Genomic DNA, 23,305 nt, shown 5'->3' with positions numbered 1-23,305 from the left:
GATGAATATCACCCAGTCCCCTGAGCTCTAAAGAGAAAGAAATTTTTCTTTGGCAGCTAAGCATTGTTCCTTGTTGCCCCTTGGTGAGGAAGGGAGAGGGTCGCTGGAAAAGGTGATGGAAGACAAATGGCTCCAGGAGGTGAAGTTAACTCCCAGAGAGAAAGGTCGGGGAGTGGGAAGCAGAGGGAGGAGATGGAGGTAAGAAGGACGTGAAATTTGGAAAGGAGAGAACTTTATAAAATACTTTAAAGAAGTGTTGGGTATCCCCTTTCCATCTCCTTCAGAAACTTCAGTGAAGTGCTACCTTGCCCTTTAGAATTTTCTGCCTCAGGTTTGCTTTAGTCTCCAACAGTGTGCTGAGTCGGGCCCTGATAAGAGCTGGGGAGCCCAGAGGAAAGGTCTCTGAGAACTTTGGAGGCGTGTGCATTACAGAAATTAACTTTACACGGAGGCACCTCTTTCTCTGGATCTGGGGAGTAAGAAGGAGGAACAAGGAGGGGAAGGAGTGTCTATACTGCAGTGAAGGGAAGTTTTGAAAGCAGAGACTGGGAGCAGAGGCCTTGGAACCCCCAACCTTATCAAAGCAATCCTGAAGGCTCAGCCTTAGGGACCAAAGAGTGGAGGCTGCACTGAGGCCACAGCGAAGGTGAAGAGCCTGGATTTCTACCAAATTGGGGCTAAATTTACACTCTTCTGTTTCCTCTTCTTTAACATTCTGCTCATTGACTTCCTCCACCAACCCAGGAAATAGACTTGACCTCCTTATTTTCAAGTTGCTGGTGGCAGGAAGAACAGCAAAGCTTTGCTCAAGGAAGAGCTATTATAAAATAATTGTAATTAGTGTGATAATTGTAAATGGAGCAGAGAGAGAAGCTCCATTTCTTCTGCAGAATTCAGGACTCTATTTGCATTTGAAAAACAATCTCATTAGAGCAGTATATTAGACTATAAGGTATTTTCCAGGAAAATATTTTAGAAGAACCATAGCAATCTTGTGCTTGTGTGCATGCAGACACAGATGCACACTCTTAATTTTCCAATTAAGAGTACATAGGTACTTTTTCAATTAAAAAGCACTCAGAAAGTGAAATAAACTGACCACTAAATTTAAAGAGGAAAAGACTTGTGGAAAGCTATATGGCAAGGTTAAGAGAATTGAGGAATTAAAACCTTGTAAAAATAATTGAGTTAAAAACTTTCTAAGGGAATTAGTCCATCTCATTGATTTAGGTAGTTATAAAAGTAATTACATTTTTCAGGAATTTTAATTGGGTGGCTGCAATCAGATGCACATGGGGATTTCCTCCTGATGCTAGAGTTGCAATCAACATGTTTAATTCATCGATGGGGTATGTGAAATCCCCCAACCCAAAGGGCCACCACGCATCTAAAATCGCCCTCAAATGGCTTCCTATTTTTCATGTTCCTCTTCCAAGGCTTTTTACTCTTGGCTAAACCTCTTCACATATTAGGCTACTTATTTAGTTTCTTTCCTCCTTACCCTCCCCTCCTTTATACATATTTCATAGTTTTCTCTCTGGGTTCAACAATCACAGAAAATAAAACTGTTTAGGACTGAGAGAATTTTAATGACCATCCTGTGCTATTCTCTCATCTTATAGGTAAGAAATCCAGGACAACATTGGTTAATTTTCCCAGGATTATGCAGCTGCTTAAAGGCAGGAGTGGTGAAAAGACTAGAACACAGGTCCCTTCCCACCGGCCTCCTATTTTGCTCTTCAATAACTTTCCCCGGGGCAGCTCTCTTTTAATTTTTCCTCCTGGGGCCTCTGCCAGTTCACTAAGGCGCACCTTTTGACACGGAACTGAGTACGACACACACACAATATGTTTATACAAGGGCCACCAATGCCCTGGTTTGTTTCCTAAACACATTTTGTGGCCTTTTGACCTACTTTGCACATTGGGCATATGTCTTACTTTAAGTAGGCTGACCCAAATGCCTTCCTTCTATGAGAAGTCTTAAAATAGGAAAACAGAAAATCCTCTATTTAAAAAAAAGAAAAGAAAACAAATGCCAACAGCAAACTAGAAAAGTCATGATCCCATCACTTTTCCCACCACCGTAATCATATGCTATACTTCCTCCAGGCTGTTCTCCTAGGCATTCCTTTTAAATGTCATTGTTATCTGTCCTTAGCCTGACTTAGCTGAAACCAAGTGTTGGAATAAGTTATACAACTGTCTTGCTCTTCCTCAGAATTGGTGGAAGCACATCCAGAGAGCACCAATACATCGAGAGCCTCACCCAGCACATGATTTGGGGAGTGGAAAATTACTTTTGTCATTCTGTGGTTGCGGGGGTTGTGGCATAGACCACTACTTAACTATTTAATATTTATATTCCCTTTTACTTTACTAAAAGAACTCCAATTTTACTTAAAGCAACTCAGTGTGAAGCTTAAAAACGATGTGTCTGCAGCCCCTCTTTTAATTAGGATTGATTATGTGAAACAGATTTGGTGAAAAGATGTAAGCAGAAGTCACAGGACGGCATATTGCAAGGAATGCTCTTTGAAACATACTGGCTCACTCCATGTGTTTGCTCTCCCCACTTCCTCCTTGCTCCTACCTGTGTGGTAGATGTGATGGCTGGAGCTGCAGAAACCACCCGTGACCAGGAGGTAATCTTGAAGATGGAAACTACAAATGAAGGATGTTGGCAGCTGGAAGAATAAGGCGGGGACATCCATGATATTTTGATGCTACTATACCAGCTCTGGACTACCAACTTCCCAACTTCACGTTATTTGAGAGAAAGGTATGTGTTCATCTTGTTTAAGGCGCACTTTTATTAGATTTTTTTTTTACTTGATGTTAAAAATTACTGATACAGGATCCCAATGTCTGTGAAATGCTTTCAGAGAACGCCCTCTTTGGATTCGCTAATGGTTCTCCTAAGTCTGGATCTTTAGTTACTTGGGGTTTCCCAGGCCTCTCCATGCACCCCATGCCTTCTCATTGGTGCCTTGACAAGGCCAGAACCTCACCCCCTGGACTTCTTGGGTTTTAGTTTCTGGACTCCCAGGGCTGGGCCCCTTTCCTCTTACCTTTGTTATTTTTTCCAGTGGCATTCCCTGAAAGGGCCCAGCTCTGCCTGGAACCTGCTGATCGTTCTAAACCCCACCCCTCACTCCTCCTCAATTTAGTTTGTGCACCTGGCTAGGGCTCACCCTGGCCAACTTTCTAATAACTGCTTAACAGAAGATTTACATGTAATATTTCTTTCTTGAAGATTTACGTGTAGGATTTCTTTGAGCCCTGGCCAGTTTTGCTCAGTGGATAGAGCGTCAGCCCTCAGACTGAAGGGTCTCGGGTTCGATTTCAGACAAGGGCACGTATCTCCACTGCAGACTTCCATCCCTGGCTCTGGTCCAGGTGTGTGTGGGAGGTAACCAATTGATGTCTCTCATATTGATGTGTTTTTCTCTCTCTGTTTCTCCCAGTCCCTTCCACTCTTTCTAAAAATGAATGGAAAAATATCCTTGGGTGAGGATTAACAACATCAACAAAATAAATAATAGATAGATATCTAATAACTGCTTAACAGAAGATTTACATGTAATATTTCTTTCTTGAAGATTTACGTGTAGGATTTCTTTGAGCCCTGGCCAGTTTTGCTCAGTGGATAGAGCGTCAGCCCTCAGACTGAAGGGTCTCGGGTTCGATTTCAGACAAGGGCACGTATCTCCACTGCAGACTTCCATCCCTGGCTCTGGTCCAGGTGTGTGTGGGAGGTAACCAATTGATGTCTCTCATATTGATGTGTTTTTCTCTCTCTGTTTCTCCCAGTCCCTTCCACTCTTTCTAAAAATGAATGGAAAAATATCCTTGGGTGAGGATTAACAACATCAACAAAATAAATAAATAGATAGATAAATAAATAAATAAATAAATAAATTCTTTGAGCACATCCTCTAGAATGGGCTCAAATTTATCTTAAATTTCAAGATGTTTTTCCCCTTCCCAACAGACTTTATCAAACTGAGTAAATAGTTCACTATAGTGCCAGCAAGGAGTAATCATGGCTGATTAGACCCAGCTGAAAAATCTATCCACAGGTGGCTAATGAAGAAGATTTTGGTTGTATGAATTTTCCCCCAAAGGTTAGCCATAGAAATAGAGAGGCCCTTATTCCATTTTTTTAAAAAATGTGTTTTGATTGATTTCAGAGAGGAAGAGAGAAGGAGAGAGAGAAAGAAACATCAATGATGAGAGAGAATATTTGATTGGCTGCCTCCTACATGCCCCCCTGTCCTCCACTGGGGATTGAGCCTGAGCATCTACCCTGACTGGGAATTAAACCGTGACCTCGTGGTTCATAGGTCAATGCTCACCCACTGAGCAACACCAGCTGGGCACCCTTATTCTTATTTTATTATTTTTACCCATTAATCTTTCTTGTTGAGTTATGATTCTGGCAACACACAGCACTGCAATCTTGAGAGTCCAGATTTACTTACTGGATAAGTGATAACTTTTAAACCAATTTAAAATATCCAACTAGTGAATATAAATTTTAAAAAAAGGTAAATTATTAAATAACAGCATTGGTGCCTGGGTTTTAGTGGTAAGTAACATTCTTCCCTAGGCTATCTCTGAGCAACATTAGCTTGTGATTATAAATGAGCCTGGTCAAATATTTTCTCCCTGGATCCTGGTGCTATCCTTAACCCAAGCCCCTGAGGAAATGCTCTTCCTGGTCCACATTCCCTACTACTAAAGCTTTCAAGGACAGTTGACTAATGTGATTTAAGTTGGCTCAGGTGTGCTCCCACTTCCATAAGAGCCCACGTTGAGATAGGAAACCATGGGAGAGAACCCCTTGGCTGCACCTGAAAAGAATGAGTCAGAGAAGAACGACTTGGAGGGGATGGAGGGCTAGATGAACGTCTCTCTGCACGAGTGCCCCAGGCTCAGCTCTCAGAGATTCATCAATACTGTCAACAAATTGGGAGCTGGTATAAAAGACATCACTGGGACAGCTCTAACTCTAAAATGTGGGCCCTGAATGGCTTCCTTCTCTGCCTTTAACAGGGACTGCTCAGAAAATCTAACCCAGAGATTACATCATTTCTCCCTTGGGATTCTCACTTGCCTTTCTGTATCACGCAGAGCAATTATGCACACGCATACACCCCAATGTTTACCTCCATATTTTATCCCCACCACCTGTCATGACTCGGCAAACAGAGGACATTCTGGCTACCAGGACTCCCTCTCAGAATTATAAACAACAGCAAGACATTACTTTCTCTTACACAAAGGTAAAAGACAAAAGGAAAACCAGTTCAAAAGCAGTTCAGGTGGTGGAACTATTGGTGTTTCCTTATTGCTGCTCTCAGGCTTCCCATATTTTCTTTGATTATAATACATGGTAACAGATGGTAATATTCCTGAGCACTGATTCTGGGCCAGGCACCCTGCTTAAGCACATTCCATGTTTTATCTCACTTAATCCTCTTTACAAATCTATGGATTCACATATAAGGAAACTAAAGAAATTAAGTAACTTATCATTGAGTAACTTGCATCTGAGTCCAGGTTTATCTGACATTAAAGTCAGGATTCTTAGCTACTACACCATTATTTTTATAATGGAAAAAGTACATGCATTTAAAAAAGGTGATAGATGTTGAGACTAGAAACTTTAGTCATGGATTTATCTTAAGGAGTTGTACTGTTCTAAATATGAGAGAGTATGTGGTATGGTGGTATATATAGCATGGTGGTTAAGAGCCTGGATTCTGGAGTGAGAGCTCATGAGCTCAACTTCCTAGCCTCTCGCCTTGCTAACTCTGTGACCCAGGGCAAGTTACGTAACTTCTCTATGCCATATTTTCTCAGTTTATAAAATGGAGATAACAATAGCACCTACCACAGGGTTATTGTGAAGATTAAATAAATTATATTATGGAAATGCTTAAAGAGTGCCTGGCATATAGGAAGCACTATGAAAGTATTTGTTGTTTTGTTTTTGTTATTTTATTCTAAGAGATTTTGAAGCCCGTCTTGTATCCTCCTAAAAAAAACAATTTGAGCTATAAATCTCCTAAGCTCCTGCATCAAGGATTTTAAGAACGAGGCTACCTGTCTTTCTCAATGGAATAAGCTGTAGGTAAGGGGTGATGAATGCATGGTGATCAGTCTCTTTCAGGGCTGTATGGCTGTGCCTTGCAGGGAGAAGTTTTAACTGTGCAAGCAAACCTTAGAGCAAAAACGTCCTGTTCATCTTTTCCCCCCCTTTGTGTAATAAATTTAATTATTATTAAAATCATTATGTTATCAAAGTTCTAGTCATTACTTTTAAGAGCAGGGAAGAAAAATGTCTAGAAATTACCAAATAAAACTATTTCTGCAGCAATTATTTCTGCTGCAAAAATAAAAGTACAATATATGGAAGAAGAATATTTTTGCAGCAGAAACAATAATTGCTTAATATTATGTTCAAAAAGCAAAGTGAGACTTTCTGATAATAAGCAAATGGATGAGTACAAGAGCTTGAGTTTCATTGTGGGAAGAATTTCTAAGGGGCTCAGGTTTTCCAAAGTGATGGTCCCTGCTCAGAAGCTAGAGAACATGATCTTCCAGCTGATGTCAATGGCTCCCAAGTCGAGGCCCAAGGGGGGTGGGGGTGGGGGGAAGAAATATCAGGTGAAATCAGCTAAATGAATCCAATTGGGGGAAAACAGAGACAATGGTGGCTCCTTTGGTCTGCAGTGGTCGGCAAACTGCGGCTCGCGAGCCGCAGTTTGCCGACCAATGATAGGGGAGTATAAATAAAACAAGTAATGCTCTCCCACTTCTCATCGCTGCCCACTGTCAAGTTCTTCTCCAAGCCATAGTACTTTCTAGACTCTGGGAGCTCCCCCTCTCCAGGACAATGGCTCAGCTGTTGAATAGCTCTTACGCTGAACTGACATCTGCCTTCTTAACTTGTACTCCTTGCGCTAGCTCTGCATCTTGGCAGGGAAAGACAAACTTATTCTGTCTGTGACACTTGAGCCTTTAAAATATTTACAGTGACATGGTGTTCCTTTGGTTGACTATTTTTTCTTCTCCAGGCTAAATGCTATTATATTAATTATCTCTGATTTCCTGATTCTCACCATCCTATCTGCTTTGCTCTAGTTGGTCAATATCCCCCAAGAATTGTGGTACCTACCACGGAACCCAGTACTTCAGTGTGGTCTAACCACAGCCCACGGAGGACCAGGGCTGCCTATGATCTCCACCTCACTTCCCTGCATGCAGTCAAAGATTGGGTAGGTTTTTTTCAGCAGACACATCATAGTGTTGCAAAATATTCAACCTGTAATTAATTAAAGTCCCCAGTTCTTCCATATGAACAAACATTGTCCAGGTAACTCATCCGTCCTGAACAGCTGGTTTTCTTTTTTTACCCTAAATTTAGAATTCTGCAATTATCTCTGATATATTTCATTTTATTGAGTTAGACAAGACACTCCAGAGTGTCTAGACAATTCTGAATTTGTTTTAGTTCTGTAGCTATATTTTCCAGCTTTGTGTCATTGTAGGTTTAGTAAAAATGGCATTTAATTCGTTGCTGCATTGCCAAAATGAAGCAAACTTTTCTGACATTATTGAAAGTGTAGGCTTGGATACACAATGCAGAATGACTTCTAAATTAGTTTGAGCAATTTATAGACAGCTTTTTGAAATTCTCTCCAACCCACCTGAAGAAGACATAAGGCACACAAAGAAGAAAAAGGGGCCTCTTTAATGTGGGAAGTGAGCAAGGGGGGGAAAAAAACAACACAGAAGAAAATGGAGGCCCTACCTGCACCTTCCTCCCTAGTCTTCTGTCCCTGGTCCCAGGATTGGACCCTCTTGTACTCTGATCCAGATATCACCCCTTGGGGCTGGATGAGGCTGATGATATGTTTATAACGCCTCCTAGACCAGCGGTTCTCAACCTGTGGGTCGCGACCCTTTGGGGGTCAAACGACCCTTTCACAGGGGTCGCCTAAATACATCCTACATATCAGATATTTACATTACGATTCATAACAGTAGCAACATTACAGTTATGAAGTAGCAACCAAAATAATTTTATGGTTGGGGGTCACCACAACATGAGGAACTGTATTAAAGGGTCGAGGAAAACAAAGCTTACTAATAAAACTAAGGAAAAGAAACCATTTTATGGCCAGGGCAGCAATTTTCAACCAGTGTGCCACAGGAATTTTTAAAACATGCAGTACCTAACTATTTAGTCTGGGGCACTTACCTCTTTTCCCTTAGATTGTAAAAAAAAAAAAAAAAATACAATAGCCAACACAACAACCATCCAGTGTGAGTAAATTATACCTGTGTGTTTTGGTGTGCCATAGAATTTTAATAATTTATGTATGCCATGAGATGAAAATTGCTGATTTATACTTATTGCAATGAATATGTTATATTGAAATTAATGGAATTTTTAAAGAACTCGCTGAATTTCTAAAATTCCAGATTTAGGGGTTATTTCATTGGTTCATTATGATCTATAATATACTTTTTTTTTCTTTCCAGGGTGAATTGCTATAGCATGGTGTCTGCCCAGTGTCCCTTTGGTGGATTCAAGATGTCTGGAAATGGACGAGAACTGTAAGAATAACCTTTTATTAAGATAAATACTTATCTTGATAAAAATAGTTGTCACTCTCAGGGAATTAATCCATAGTCACTACTTAAATTAAAACTTGCCTCTGTTCTTTCCTCTGTTCATACTACCAAATAGCTTTTTAAATGCTGGGTTTACCCAGTAAATACAAAAAGGTAATGGCAGAAGGGAAATATAACTTAGGTCCCCTATAAATAGGAGTTTACTAACTTTGGTTATTGAAAACTTTCCCAGAAAGAAGCTAGAAACTACAAATTGGTGATTGTAAGAAGTGTGCAAAAATAAGAACACTATGATTATTTGAAAATACCTCTTAAGTAGATTAGGTGCCTTTATCTAAAAAAATTTTCAGCCCAGCTGGTGTGGCCCAGCGGTTGAATGTCAACCCATGCACCAAGAGGTCACAGGTTCGATTCCTGGTCAGGGCACGTGCCTGGGTTGCAGGCTCAATCCCCAGTAGGGGGCCTGCATCTCTCTCATCACTGATGTTTCTATCTCTCCCTCACCTTTCCTCTCTCTGAAATCAATAACACACACACACACACACACACACACACACACACACACACAAAACTTCCCACTTCTAAAGCTCCTGTTTACTAAGCAGCAAAGGATCATGGGAAAAAATCAACATAAAACTTGGGAACTGAATGGGCTTAGATTCAAATCCCAATTCTACCACTTACTGCTTGCAAGTAACTTTAGCAAATTGACCTCTTTGAGCCTCAATTTCTTTATTTGGCAAATGGGGTTATTTACCCCTTATTAGTAGTTTTTATGATGCATAAGACATACCAACTATGAAAGCACAGTGCCTAGTATATTGGGATGCCAATCCCACATTGGCCCCCTCCTTAGAGGATGCTTACTTGGTTCCACTGATTTGGGCACTCTGCTGGAAGCAAGCCACTGCCAGGTACTAGTGAGACGGGAACATGTTTGAGGGAAAAGCAGCCGTTTTCCTTGCCGTGAAACAAATGGGGACATGTAGTTTCCCTCAAGGCCACTGGTGAGCATAAGGTTGTTTCCTAGAGGACATCAGCTCAGGAAGTATGCCAAGACCCAGGGTTACTTACCACAGGGAATTTGTCTCTAGATTGTTCAATGTCAGGCCTTGGCTTTATTGGCTGGCCTTGAAGCACCAGGATTATGTGTCCTAATCCTCAAAGTCTATTAGCATCTAAAAGCAGCTTTTGCTTTTGGCACTGGGAGTGTTGATTGCCACAACCTTCTCTAGTTAAGCTTCCTTATGCATTAGGTATTTATAAATATTTATGGAAGGATAGAAGGAAGGGAGGGAGCGAGAGAGGAAGGGAAGGAAGAAGAGAGGGGCGAGAATTGGTTCAATGATGCAACAGTGATAGGCCCTTAAGAACTAAGAAATAATGTTTTATTCTGAAAGTTAATCTATACAATCAATCCATAATGGATCAGATCAGAATATGTAACGTCATCTTAAAGCAACAGTACAATTCTTAGCCAAATAAAACTTTTATATCAGTGGTTCCCCAACTTAGCTAATGATCAGAGTCACTTGTGCTCCCTGTAAACATTCAGACTCCTAAACCCCAAAAAAGATTCCCATTTCTTTGTAAACCCTCCAGGTACTTTTGTGGCAATCAGCCCCACCCTGGCCAGAAGACTGGCTTTGGGAACCACAGTTAGACTGGAAGAGGTCTGGAAGGATTTACACATAAAAAGCAAATGTGTAGGTCAGAAAAGGGTTGGCCAGCCAAGGGAATGTGGGCAAAAGGGCACATCTGGTACATTCTGGCTCATGCAAACAGGATTCTGGAATTGGGTTCCCTGCCAGAAACATCTAGACCATCTGGAGAGCAGATTCCTGTTGAGAAGATAGCAGAGCTGATGAGCAGAGCCTGATGTTAAGCATCTGAATGGTCTAACTCCCCTTGTCAAAGTCCCCTGCTCACTGAGCAACCTTCTGATAATCTCTCTCCCCTCACAACTGGTATAAATGGAGAAAAGGGGCAGATCAGGTCAAATGTTTCTCACGGTAAATTAATCAACTGGCATTCTGGTTATATATCAGTCTCTTGTGACTGAGTATGAGTCAGCATCCCTGAGTCTGATCAACTCAGAGCCTCTGCCAAGATCGAGTTTCTGAGGCTGCACAGCTGAGGGGCTGACCCTGGACCCAGTCGATGCAGCAGAGTAAGTGTCCCATTCAGGCCCAGGAAGCCAGCCAGCTAGCTTCTCCTGGGGAAGGGAGGAACACATGTCCCCGGGAACACACTATGGAAGACTTCTCTTGATAATATTACATGTGCTTTACCGGGTACATGCACTTAGAGGAAGGGGTTAGGGACTTAGAAGAATGGTCATTTAAAATACTTCCTCTGTTCTCAAAGGGCCTTCATATGTATTAGCTCATCTGACACTTGCACCGCGCTGGGAGGTAAGCCAGACATATATTACTATTATCTTATTTCAGAGATGAGGAATCTGAGTTTACCTCATATTCAAAGTGAATGGCACAGCTAGAACCAGAATCCGGATTTTTTTATTCTTATACTCTACTCAGTTCCCCTCTCATTTAATAAAGAAACTACCCTAAATAAAACCTTAAAGGAGCAATCGAAACACCTGAATGGGATAGGGTGGGACTGTGTTTGCATGTGTATGGTGAGTTGGGTTAAAGGTACATACCGAGTTGACAGGAGTAGAAGAAAAATCATACCAGTGGTGGTGATAAGAACGCACATCAAACACTTTTTTCTTAACCAAGAGAACTGAGACATGATTCAATTTAACAGATTATTTATTGAGCACCTATTGTGTGCAAGGCCTTGTGTGCTAAGTGTTCCCGAGAGGTGTAGAGCATAGGAAAGAACATTTACCAACATGTGCTTTAGTGTGGTGAAGAGTGACTCCACCCCCAAATATTTTTTCTTCTTCAGTGGCAGCATCAAAGAATGCAGTCCACACCCAGGGTATTTAAAGAGAGGTGGGGAAAAGGAGACCGGTAGTTGAGAAGTTGACTGTGATTATGACTCTGGCAGCCAAGACAATCTGGAAATGAAGGCTTGATAACATCTCATGAAGGATGGATGGATGTTCATGCAAAATTCTTGGGGAAGTAAAAAAAAAAAAAGGATGCAGCTTCCTCAACATTTTTCCATCATTGTATTTTATCTTAGGTCTTTAGGTCCTTGGTGACTTCACCAGCAACAGCTCCCCAAATAAATCCTGCTTTATAAAAAAATGCTTTTTATAATTGCATGAAAACAAAATCTAAATTCCAGAGGTGCAGGAATTATGAAAGGGGCGACTCCCTGAACTCCTCTTGCTCCTGCTCCTACAAACATTTCTGCACGAGCCACAGCTGGGACAAGGTGCTCCAGCCAGACCTGTTAATTAGCCCACAGACACTGCCATGTGGTTTGCTTCAGCGCTCATGTTTTCCTAACTGCCTGATTCTGTTTTCTCTTTATAAATCTGCATGTTTTGTTGTGAGCGCTCTGGGGTAGCAAAGGGAGAGAGAGCTGCCTGTTCCCCGCTGGATCAGTTCATGTCTGGCTGGATCAGCCTCCCACCCCTCTTGCTGATTCATCAGGCTCAGTCTATTCAAACAGATGGGGCTTCTATTTAGGTATTTTAATAGCATGTAGTTGAGATACCCTATTGAGAGTCTGATCTGACAGAGGTATGATGAAGTGTTGATGTGCTGAGAAACCAGGCTCGCTAGGCAAATAACTTCTTCTCAAACCATATCATCTGAATCAATTCAAGCAAGTATTAAGTAAGGGCCTTACTGTGTGCCAACCATTGTGTTAAAAGAGCCAGAAAAGAAACAGAATGCTTGGCCGACAAGCCTTTGAATGTGTCTTTCCCTGGGGAGAAAACGTGCATGGATGGATGTCTTTGTCATTTTATAAACATCTTTGACGGCCTACTGTGTGCAAGGGGTTTGAGCAAGTAAGCAGCTAAATGGTCAGGGTAGTGGCCACACCTCTTTTATCCCAAGCCTGTATCAAACAGTTAAAGAGAAAAGTGGCTTTCTATAGTCTCATGGTGAGAAAAATGAAAGACCTAACAGGTATTGAGCATCTATATTGAATGATCTTCAATGCATCACATTCCCTGGTGCTTGTTACTGCCCTAACTCTAAGTGATATGTGATATCCACTCTCCCACTTGGCAATGCTTATCCAAATCTGATCTTTTCTTTTTTCTTCTTAAGAGCAAATCTGACCTTCAAAAACCTTTCCTCCCAACCTTCAGGCAATAACATCCTTCCTTTATAGCTTTTACTGTTTGTTAACAACATGCCTTTTGGATCTCTAATTTAGTACCTAACAGCTTATACTCTCTTGTATTGATCTCTAATCTTTCAGGTTTGTGAGACTTGGAGTCAATACTACTATAAGCTCTTTAAGGGTAAAGCTTGACTTGTATTTGTTCAGTTAATCAATATTGGTTGAGCACCTACTTTGCACCAAATCTCCATTGTGGGGGAAGCAAATATAAGTTTTAAAAGATTCCTGCTCTCAAGGAGCTCATACATACATTTGCTACTCTGAAATGGAATCAGAATCTCTTTCTGGAAAGCACTTAGCATAGTACCAGACACATAGTAAGTCTATAAATGGACACTATTATTAGTTATCATTTCTCTAAGACTGGATTGAAGAGTGAGAAGTAAAGATAAGAACTGGGAAAGGAAGTTACAAACTGTTAGGTTGCTTTTGGAGGTATATAATAGAAACCCCATCTCAAATGGCTTAAACAGTAAAGGAGATTTATTGGCTTTTCCAATCGAAAAAGTTCAACGGTAGGGTAAAAAATGGTTATGATTAATCAGAGCTTTGGCATCACTTCTTTGTCATTCTTTTGGTATTACTCTCCTGTTTATTTGCTTTATCTGCAGGCTGGTAGCAAGATGACTTAGTAATTTGAGGCTTCACATTTACACTTAACGTCCAGAGGAAGAAAGACTCCATCTTTTCTGGTGGCTCTATTAAAAGTGATGAAACCTTTTCCCTCAAAGCCCCAGCAAACCTCCCTTCTCATCTCAGCATACTAACAGTCCCAAGCCTTTTTCCCTCAAACCATTCCTTGACCAAGGAATGCCATGGATTGCTTGGCTTAGGCTAGATTCCTGACCCAGGCAGGCACTGGTAAGAGGATGAGATTACGTATCACTTAGGATGATTTGCTTGTACTGCAGTAAATAGCCAACTCCCATATCTCAACAGCTTAATACAGCAAAAATTCATTTCTTGCTCACTACATGCCAGCAGAGATCAGCATGGGGAGCTGTACCATATGGTCACTCTGGGACCCAGGCTGATGGAGGCTCCATCTTGACACATGCTTTAGCAATTACTGCAGCAGGGGGAAGGGGACCTGGTGAATCATACACGGGCTCTCAAAGGCTTCTGCCTGGAAATGACATGGGTCACCTCTACTCACATTTTATGGGCCAAAGCAAGTCACATGGCCACACCTAACTTCAACAAGCTAGGAAAGGTAATCCTACCATGTATCTAGAAGTAGAATATTTACTAATTTCCCCAGTTACTACTACAATTACCCTTGGTTCAATCAGGACCAACTGTACAGATGACTTTATAGAGTTAGCTTCTCCAGAAGCACATGCACTTCCTTGGAAAGAAGATCTGTTAGCAAAAATCAGGTAGTATTAGGAAGGAAGCAATGGATTCTGACTAGGCAACCAATAATGTTTATTTCAGAAGATGTATGAAGACAAACTGATCTCAGACATGAAGGATCATGAACAGATTGGTAAAGATCAAGAGGAGAAGCAACCACTGTAGCCATCTAGAGGAAGAGCCCAGATGAAAATAAGCAGCAGGGCCAGTAGCGCATGCACTAGTCTCTTTGCTGCTACATATCCCAGCCCAGGCATAGGAGCATAAAAAGCAGGTCAGGAAGATATGTAGGAAGGATAGATGATTTGCGGGGCCTTGTGGGAGGTCTTGGGATGTTAAAATTGGAGAGTTAAAAGAGTCAATGGGAAGCCAAGGGATCATATAACCCAGAACCAGTGACAGTCTTAAACTAGGTTAAATATTTGAGAAATAACCTATTACAGTAACAAAGCCTTGTGGTACCGACAGATAACATGGAATCCAAATGACGGAAAATGGAGGGCAGTCATTCTGAAAGAGACGCAGAAACAAATCTGGGGCCTTCTTTTCCACTGGACCTTTTTCATAGGTGTTAGAGAAAAGAGGTTTCCGTGGGAGAGGACAGTCTGAGTTTACATTAAAGCCTTGTTTCTACTCTGGGGAGGCAATACAATATGAAAGAACTCTTCTGGATCAGCAGTCTGGAAACTTGGGTTTGATATGGGGAAATCATCATAAACTTCTCTCAACTTGTTTTCTCAGCTGAAGAACGAGGATAACAATGCCTCCTCTCCCTCCCTCAGAGATTTAGGTGAAAATCAAGTGAACTAGGAAAACCCTAGATACGTGTATGCATGGGATTACAACGCAGATGAGGGTCGGTGGGAAGAGCTGAGGAGGTCTAGGTTATAGGTGAGACAGTCTGAGACGCCACCTCCAACTAAATAGGCCCAAAGGGAGACAGAGTAAAGAGGAAGTGGGGTATCAGCAGGCTGACAGGCATTGTCTAAGTCAACACTGTTAACTGCAAGGGATGGAAACCCAATTCAAACTGGACTGAGAATAAAATGAAATGTATTGACTCACATACCAGAAATAATTGCAAATAATTGCAATCCCATGTGGGGTGTGCAGGAGGCAGCCGATCAATGAAAATAGCTTCAGGATTCAGGTGCTCACGTGTGATGGTTGGAAATCTGTCTCCGTCCTTCTCTAGTGTCTGCCTTCCCGTGTGGGTGTCATTTTCAGGAAGCATGTCCTTAGACGATGACAAAGATTGTCCCCAGCAACTACCACTTATGCTGGTTAGTTACCTAGTAGTTAGGGTTAGTTTACTAACCCTAGTAGGAAGAAAGAATGCCTTTTTCTTCATTTCTACAAAAACCCTGAAGAAACTAGTATTGTCTGGCCTGGATTGTCTGAATCAATCACTGTGACTGGCATCAACCCCAGTTGAATCACATGGATGGAGAGTGGTGAGAAATGCAAACCATTGAGGAGCAAGTGAAAACTACCCATATCCTTCACCAGAGGAAGTAGGCTTAAGGGGCTTATTTCAGAAGTGATGACTATAGAAAAGAGGACACAGGGCAGAGGAGGGAAGAAATCAAGGCAAAGAGAAAGTAACACTTTCAGGAGAAACGCAAGTTTAAAAAGGAGTTTTCAGCCCAGCTGGTGTAGTTCAGTGGTTGAGCACTGACCTATGAACCAGGAGATCTGGTTCGATTCCTGGTCATGGCACATGCCCAGTTGAAGGCTCAATCCCATGTGGGGTGTGCAGGAGGCAGCCGATCAATGATTCTCTCTCTTCATTGATGTTTATATCTCTCTCCCTCTCCCTTCCTCTCTGAAATCAATAAAAATATATTTTTTCAAAAAAAGGGACTACTTGTTTTTGTTTTTGCACTTTGGGGGATGGCCTCTCCCTTTCTCTGAAATCAATAAAAATATATTTTTCAAAAAAAAGGACTACCCAAGTGCACTTTAGGGGATGGGAGGTGATTTAATGAGACAGGTGCTCAAACAAGGAGATCAGACAAAACACAGTGAGGACACAGTGAAGAATTCCCAAAGTGGTCCAATGCACTGCTTGAAAAATAGTAGTTTAGGAGGCAAAAGAGCCACTGTCACAGGTTTTCAGTTAGTTCTTTGCTTGATAGGTGATTTTGTCCCTGACTGTAGGAGGGGAAGGACGGAGGGAGGGAAAAGACTGTCAGTTTCGAAGGAGCTAGACTAATGCTGGAGATATGGACAGAGATGTTCACAACACTGCCATATTTTTATAGTTTAATGAGTCTCAGTGGAAAAGCAGCAGAGAAATGATCACTAAATGTACTGGAAGTTACAGCCTGTCAAAGAGCTGTGAAATGTGACTGCCATACACAGCACGGTAGGTCCTCTCCGCCCACCCAATAGACATGAAGGCCCGCCCTCTCTTGCCTTTTTCCACCCTCCTACACACACATTATACCTGCACACAGGCACATAACAGCAGGAAACGATTCTCTTGGAACACTGTCAGAATCATTCTTTAGACCTCCCAGGTAGGTCACTACCCTGAAATGAAAAGCTGCCAGCCTCCGGTGTTTGATGCTGGTGGAATAGGGCCGATTAAAACTGACTTCATACTGAGTGAATACTTGTGAGAGGCCATCTAGTTCTGGATCCATCCTCCGGATCTTAATGCCGCCATCACCACCAGTCCGGACATTGGTACACTTCCAAGCGTGTTCAAACAGAAGGGCCTCACTTCATGCTTAAGCAAATGACAACGTTAGCTGCTCTGATCCTGGACTTCAAGGCCTGACTGTATGATGGAGAACTGGAGCTCAGAGGTCACAGTTCCAGGTCAGCACTCTGGAAGGCCAGGAGGACTCCATGTCCCAGGACTGAATGTAAGGAAAGAAAATTCAAGACTCTTGAATTCTTACTTCATATACATAAATCCCAATACTCTGCCCTCTATAGTTGTTGCCAGGAAAGGCTCTCTGATCACAGATCCTAGAGTTCTGGTGCTCTCTGTTGACTCTCACATCCAAAACAGACATCTTGGTTACAGGGCCCTGCCCACTCCCCAGTGAATGGCAGTAATTATTGCACACAGAGCTTAGAGAGGTATTACTTAAAAAAAAAACAAAAACAGCACATAAACATAGAATTACCATAATACCCAGCAATTTCACTCCTAGGTATATACCCCTCCCAAAATGAGAACAGATACTTACATACTTGTACACAAATGCTCATAGTAGCATTATTCACAATGGCCAAAATGTGGAAACAACCTAAATGTCCATCAAAAGTGGAATGAATAAATTGTAGTATAGACACACAATGGAATACTATGCAGCCATAAAAAGTAATGGAGCATTGATACCTGTCACAATGTGGATGAACCTGGAAAACATGCTAAGTGAAAGAAGCCAAACACAAAAGGCCACATATTATACAGTTTCATTTATAAAAAATATCTAGGATAGGTAAATCCATAGACAGACAGACAGACAGAAAGATTGGTGCTTGCTAGGTCTGGAGGTAGGGGAGAATGGAAAGCACCTGCTTAGTAAATACTGGATTTTTCTTTTGAGGTAATGAAAATGTTTTGGAAGTGAATAGAGATGCTAGTTGCACAAGACTGTAAATGCACTAAATGCCAATGAATTGTTCACCTTAAAATGTTTCACTTAATGTTACATGAATTTCTCCACAAGTAAAAAACATCCCCCCCCCCAAATGGGAGGGGGATACTGACTCAGCTGGCATATATCTTTATCCCCTTACACCCTCCCCCTTCTTTCTACCTGAAGGTGTAGGTGGATCAGCCATTATGTGACCACGAAGCAACAATCATTTATTAAGAATAGCTGAGCATAAAGATAAAGGGAAGCTGGGTCTTTGATGTCGTGAAGGAAACCATGGTATCATCAAATTTTTAAAAAATTGATTTTAGAGAGGAGGGAGAAACATTGATGCAAGAGAGAAACATCAATTGGTTGCCTCCCATACATGCTCTGATTGGGGGTTGAACCCACAACCTAGGTATGTGCCCTGACCAGAATCAAATCTACAGACTTTATGGTGTATGGGACGACTCTCCAACCAACTGAGCCACCTGGCCAGGGCTCATCAATTTTACTATGAGACAAAACTCCTAGTCAAAGAAATAGCAAAATATTTGTTCTTTATAAATTTCCTCTTTAAAGAACGACCTTAACATAGACTAAGTGAGCAAAGTCACAAGTAAGCCTTGGGTTGGATGTATTTGTTCCATGTCCTTTTGGTTAGCTGCTTTCACCAGTTGTTGAGAAAATGCCCTTTGCTACACAAATCAGCACTCACCATCTGTAAACACTCCAAACAGGAAGATAATTAATGCGAAATAGCATCACAAACATTAGGTATACAAGTAAAATGACAGAAAATAAGTCTTTTATATAAAGGTCATACTTTACTCTTGGACTAAATGAACATAATTATTTATTCATTCAATATGTATTGACCACTACTTACTAGGTGCCAGGCACTGAGCCAGGGATCTGAAACAGAATACTACAGTGAGCAAGAAAGATAAAGGTTCTGCCCTCATGGAGCTTACATTCTAGTGAAGGGGAGATACAGACAATAAACACATGAGCAATTTCAGATGGTATCTTATATATTAACTAGGGGCCCAGTGCACCTTGAAAGGAACTGTGGGCTGAGAGGTTGCGGTAGGCACAGGGGAGGGTATAGGCCCATCCTTCGTGACCCTGCCTGGCCCCTCCTGCCACAGCCCCTGGTCCCCTGTCTGCTGGCAGCCCCACTCCCACTGCCGCTCACACCCGCTGACGACGCTGGCCCTGCTCACACCCGCTGCTGGCGTTGGAGCTGATGGTGCTGAGTGATCGGGACTGGTGCCGGGCACCGGTTGCAGGTGCAAGCGGGGCTGGTGCTGGCTGTGAGTGCGAGCGGTGGCTCCAGCACTGGCATCAGGTACAAGCAAGGCTGGCGCCAGCAGTGGATGCAAGTGCCAGGCGGGACCGCAGCGCGGGAGCAAAGAATTTTCAGTAACCACTAGAGGCTCACCCTGATGACAGCAACTGGTACCCCACCTTGGTCTGGCACCCCCGCTCACCTGCTCCACCATGCCACCGCAGCCAACGCCTGCCATGTTCCGCACATGTCCCCTGGTGGTCAGCGCATGTCACAGCAACCGATGTGAGTGCGAGCGGTGGCTCCAGCACTGGCATCAGGTGCAAGCAAGGCTGGCGCCAGCAGTGGATGTGAGTGCCAGGCGGGACCGCAGCGCGCGGGAGCAAAGAATTTTCAGTAACCACTAGAGGCTCACCCTGATGACAGCAACTGGTACCCCACCTTGGTCTGGCACCCCCGCTCACCTGCTCCACCATGCCACCGCAGCCAACGCCTGCCATGTTCCGCACATGTCCCCTGGTGGTCAGCGCATGTCACAGCAACCAATTGTTCAGTGTTCTGCTGTTCGGGCTATTTGCATATTAGCCTTTTATTATATAGGATGTGCTGCATATAGAGTGTGAGTTTGCCACTCTCCTCTGATTTAGGACTAGCTCTTAGCACCTCCATCTCCAGCAGGACTTCACAGGGTGCTCGGGTTCCTCGCTACCAACAAGTCAGCAGCACTTTCAACCTCACAACACTGGTCTCAGTCGTGGGAAACTTCTCAGTTCCCTGTCACCATTGCTGACATCCCTACGTTTCACCCTACTTCAGGAAACAAACCAACGCAAAGCACCTCACCACAAACACTCCCACCCCTAAAAGGGGAAAAATTAACCCAGCAAAATCCATTATTGTCCCAAGAACAAAGAGCCTGCAAACAAAACGAAGCCTAACTTTCTGGAAGAGGGTTGGGGAGGAGAGGAAATCGACACAGCATTCAGGCCAAAAACTTGTATGGGAGGAAAAATGCAAATAATCACTAAGTACAATACATATAACTCTACTACCTGAAGAAAATGCCCTAGACCAGTGCTGTCCAAGAGTAACATGCAAGCTACAAATGTGAGCCATATATTTAATTTCAAGTGTTCTGATAGCCACAGAAAAAGAAACCAGTGAAATCATTTTTAATAGTATATTTCCTCTAACCCAACATATCTACAGAATTATCTTTTTGACATATAATCAATATAAAAATTATTAGTAAGAATTCTACATTCTTTATTCCCATACTAAGTCTTCAAAATGTGGTGTGTATTTTATATTTATAGCCCATCTCAGTTTGGACTAGATACATTTCAAGTACTCAGTCATATGTGGACAGTGCAGTCCTAAACAAAGTATTACCTTTTCCATGAACATTAAAGCTAATGGTTCCCCAGAATTGAAGCTCCTAGCCATCTCATTGGCTGTGCCCAAGAAACGATATTCTGGCACCCTCTACTGTTAGTCCTGGGGACACAGCCCTAGGTACCACGAACTACAATGAACATAATTAACTAATTAAGAGAATGTATATATATTTGCAATTCAGGCAGGAACAAAATGATCAGCCTTAGTGGAGAAAAGGCTATGTTCCCCTAGTGGTGATTCATCAGTCCATCCATTCATTCAACACTGAGAGCCTACTATGCATCAGAATTAATTCTACATGCTAGTATCCTGCCCTCAAGGAGCTTAGTCTTTTATAGGAGAGGCTGATAGACATAAATAATTAAATGAGAAATAAACAAATTCATTTAAAATAGCAATTTTGCTATGCAGAAAATAAAACAGGGAAGTATGATCATGAATGGGAGAGATTTCCTTTAGATAGGGCAGCCAGAAAAGGTGGCATTTAGCTGAGAAAGAAGTAACAGGGACAAGAGTGAAGAATGTTTTATGCAGAGAATACAGTTAGGGCAAAGACCTAAGATAGGAAAAAGCTTGGCATATTTGCAAAACAGAGAAAATTTCGAAGTGGTTTGAGAGTAGTTAACAAGGAAAAGAATAAACAGTAGGAGACCTGGTCACAAGGTAGCCAAGGCCAGACCACTGAGGGCCCATAGAAAAGAGTAAGAAATGTAGATGTTATTCTAAGAAGAAATTTAAAAAAAAAATCAATGAAGGGATCTAAGGGGGTGGGGAGTTTGGGGATGAACATCTGATTTACATTTTTAAAACATGTTGTGTGTGGAGAGTAGTCAACATCCCTGTGAGTGGGGGTGGGGGGGGGCGGGATGTTAAGAGTAGAAGTAGTGCCCTGACCGGTTTGGCTCAGTGGATAGAGCATCAGTCTGCGGATTGAAGGGTCCCAGGTTCGATTCCGGTCAAGGGCATGTACCTTGGTTGCGGGCACATCCCCAGTAGGGGGTGTGCAGGAGGCAGCTGGTCGATATTTCTCTCTCATTGATGTTTCTAACTCTCTATCCCTCTCCCTTCCTCTCTGTAAAAATCAATAAAATATATTTTTTAAAAAAAGAGTAGAAGTAGGGAGACCAGTTGAAAGGCTGCCATAGGCTGGTAGTAGTCAAAGTAAGAAATCAAGTTTAGAATATACTTTAAATTTATCAGCAGGTCCTGTTAGCTCTACCTTCAAATTTAGATTTTATAAATTAGATTATATTTTGAGTCTGATAGGACTTGCTAATGGATTGGATGTGGGATGAAAAAACACACACAAAACTATGACCAACTATTAGACTTTCGGCTTGAGCATGTAAGTGACATGGTGGTTCCATTTCCTGAGATGGGAACTGAAACAGGAGTAAAATGTTTGCATCTTGATAAATGGAACCACCCAGTCAGAAACCTGAGCTTCATCCAAGGCACTGGCCTATGCAAGTCAACAAATCCATTAAATCTATCTCCCAAAGTTCCTCAAATCTGTTTGTGCCTCTCTATCCCCACTGACTTGGACAATTTTTTAGACCAAATGACTCACCAAGACTATTGAAATGGCCTTAATCATCTCCAGGTTTAAACTCCAACCCAATATCAATGCTACAAATTGTTCCCCTGCTTAAAATTCTCCAACAATATTTTCAAAGAGCAATTTGGCAATGTCTATCAAAGTTTAAAATGGACATACACTTTGGCTCTTTTATGATTTTATCCTACAAAAATACCCAGAGAATGAAAATATGAGGGTAATTCATTATAGCATTTTAATACTTGAAAAACTGGACACTCACCTAAATGCCACTAAATAAGGAAATTGTTGAACAAACCATCATACAACTATACTGTAAAATTCTAGTCCTTATTTTAAAATATTGAAGATCTAAATATACTGATATGAAAAGACCTTCATATTTTTAAAGATACTTTAAAACAAATAGCAAGGTATATAGGATTGCATTTATTTAAAGATCATTGTAGAATATCTGTGTGTATGTGTCTATGTTGTTTCTTAAAGGCCTAGCAAAGGTCTGGGATGACACACATTAATTAAACTATTAACAACAGTTACCTCAGGGGTAGTAAGATTGGGATGGGCTGTGCAGAGAGTTTTTATTTTTTACTATATAGATCTTATTGGATGAATTTTTAGAAACTTAATATTCATATGACAACAACAACAAACCTGTATGACTATCTTATATGCCTTAACATGATACAAGGCACTTTAGGACCTTCTATCCAGACTATTTCTCAGACTATTTACATTAGGTATGCAATAATGTACTCCTGTCGACAGGAAATGTGGGGCTGACTGTTGAAACTGGGTCATGTACTAGGTCTGTCTGCTTTGCAACTGGAATAGGAAAGGCAGCCTCTGGTGTTCAGGACATGAAGCTCTTTTTCAAGAGAAGCTGAGGGTACTTACTCATCCTGCGGAGGGCACAGCAGAATCAGCTCATCCTCTAGCTCTTCCAAGAAAGGAGGGCAATTTCATGACTCTCCCCTTCTCAGCCTATTTGGCTTTACTTACATTTTGAGAATAACTGTATTTATCTTGTTCAATTTATTTTGCTTCTTTTATGATATAAAAAGCCAAATGAATAGATAGTAAATTTACCATAGTGCCAGTGTCTTTCTGAAAATCTCTTTCATTTCCCCAAGAGATTTTTTTTTTTTAATCCTCACCTGAGGACAGAAGGGGGGGGGG

General features: G+C 41.8%; 1 long non-coding RNA gene across 3 annotated transcripts in view; it reads left to right on the top strand.

Moving 5' to 3' along the window:
• LOC106727655 overlaps window positions 1-23,305 on the top strand; it is a 139,727-nt gene that overhangs the window by 65,265 nt on the left and 51,157 nt on the right. Inside the window, exons 2-4 of one of the 3 annotated variants that reach the window (XR_001363893.1) lie at window positions 57-198; window positions 2,605-2,782; window positions 7,153-7,282. This is a non-coding gene — a long non-coding RNA (uncharacterized LOC106727655). Of the gene's footprint in view, window positions 1-56; window positions 199-2,604; window positions 2,783-7,152; window positions 7,283-23,305 lie in introns of those variants that run through there. The other 2 variants (XR_001363895.1, XR_001363894.1) reach the window with 2 other exon arrangements.

Source organism: Myotis brandtii, unplaced genomic scaffold (assembly GCF_000412655.1).
Source record: "Myotis brandtii unplaced genomic scaffold, ASM41265v1 scaffold46, whole genome shotgun sequence".
Classification (NCBI taxonomy): Eukaryota; Metazoa; Chordata; class Mammalia; order Chiroptera; family Vespertilionidae; genus Myotis; species Myotis brandtii.
Note: the sequence above shows the minus strand (reverse complement) of the source record. Positions and strands in the feature narration are given on the sequence as shown.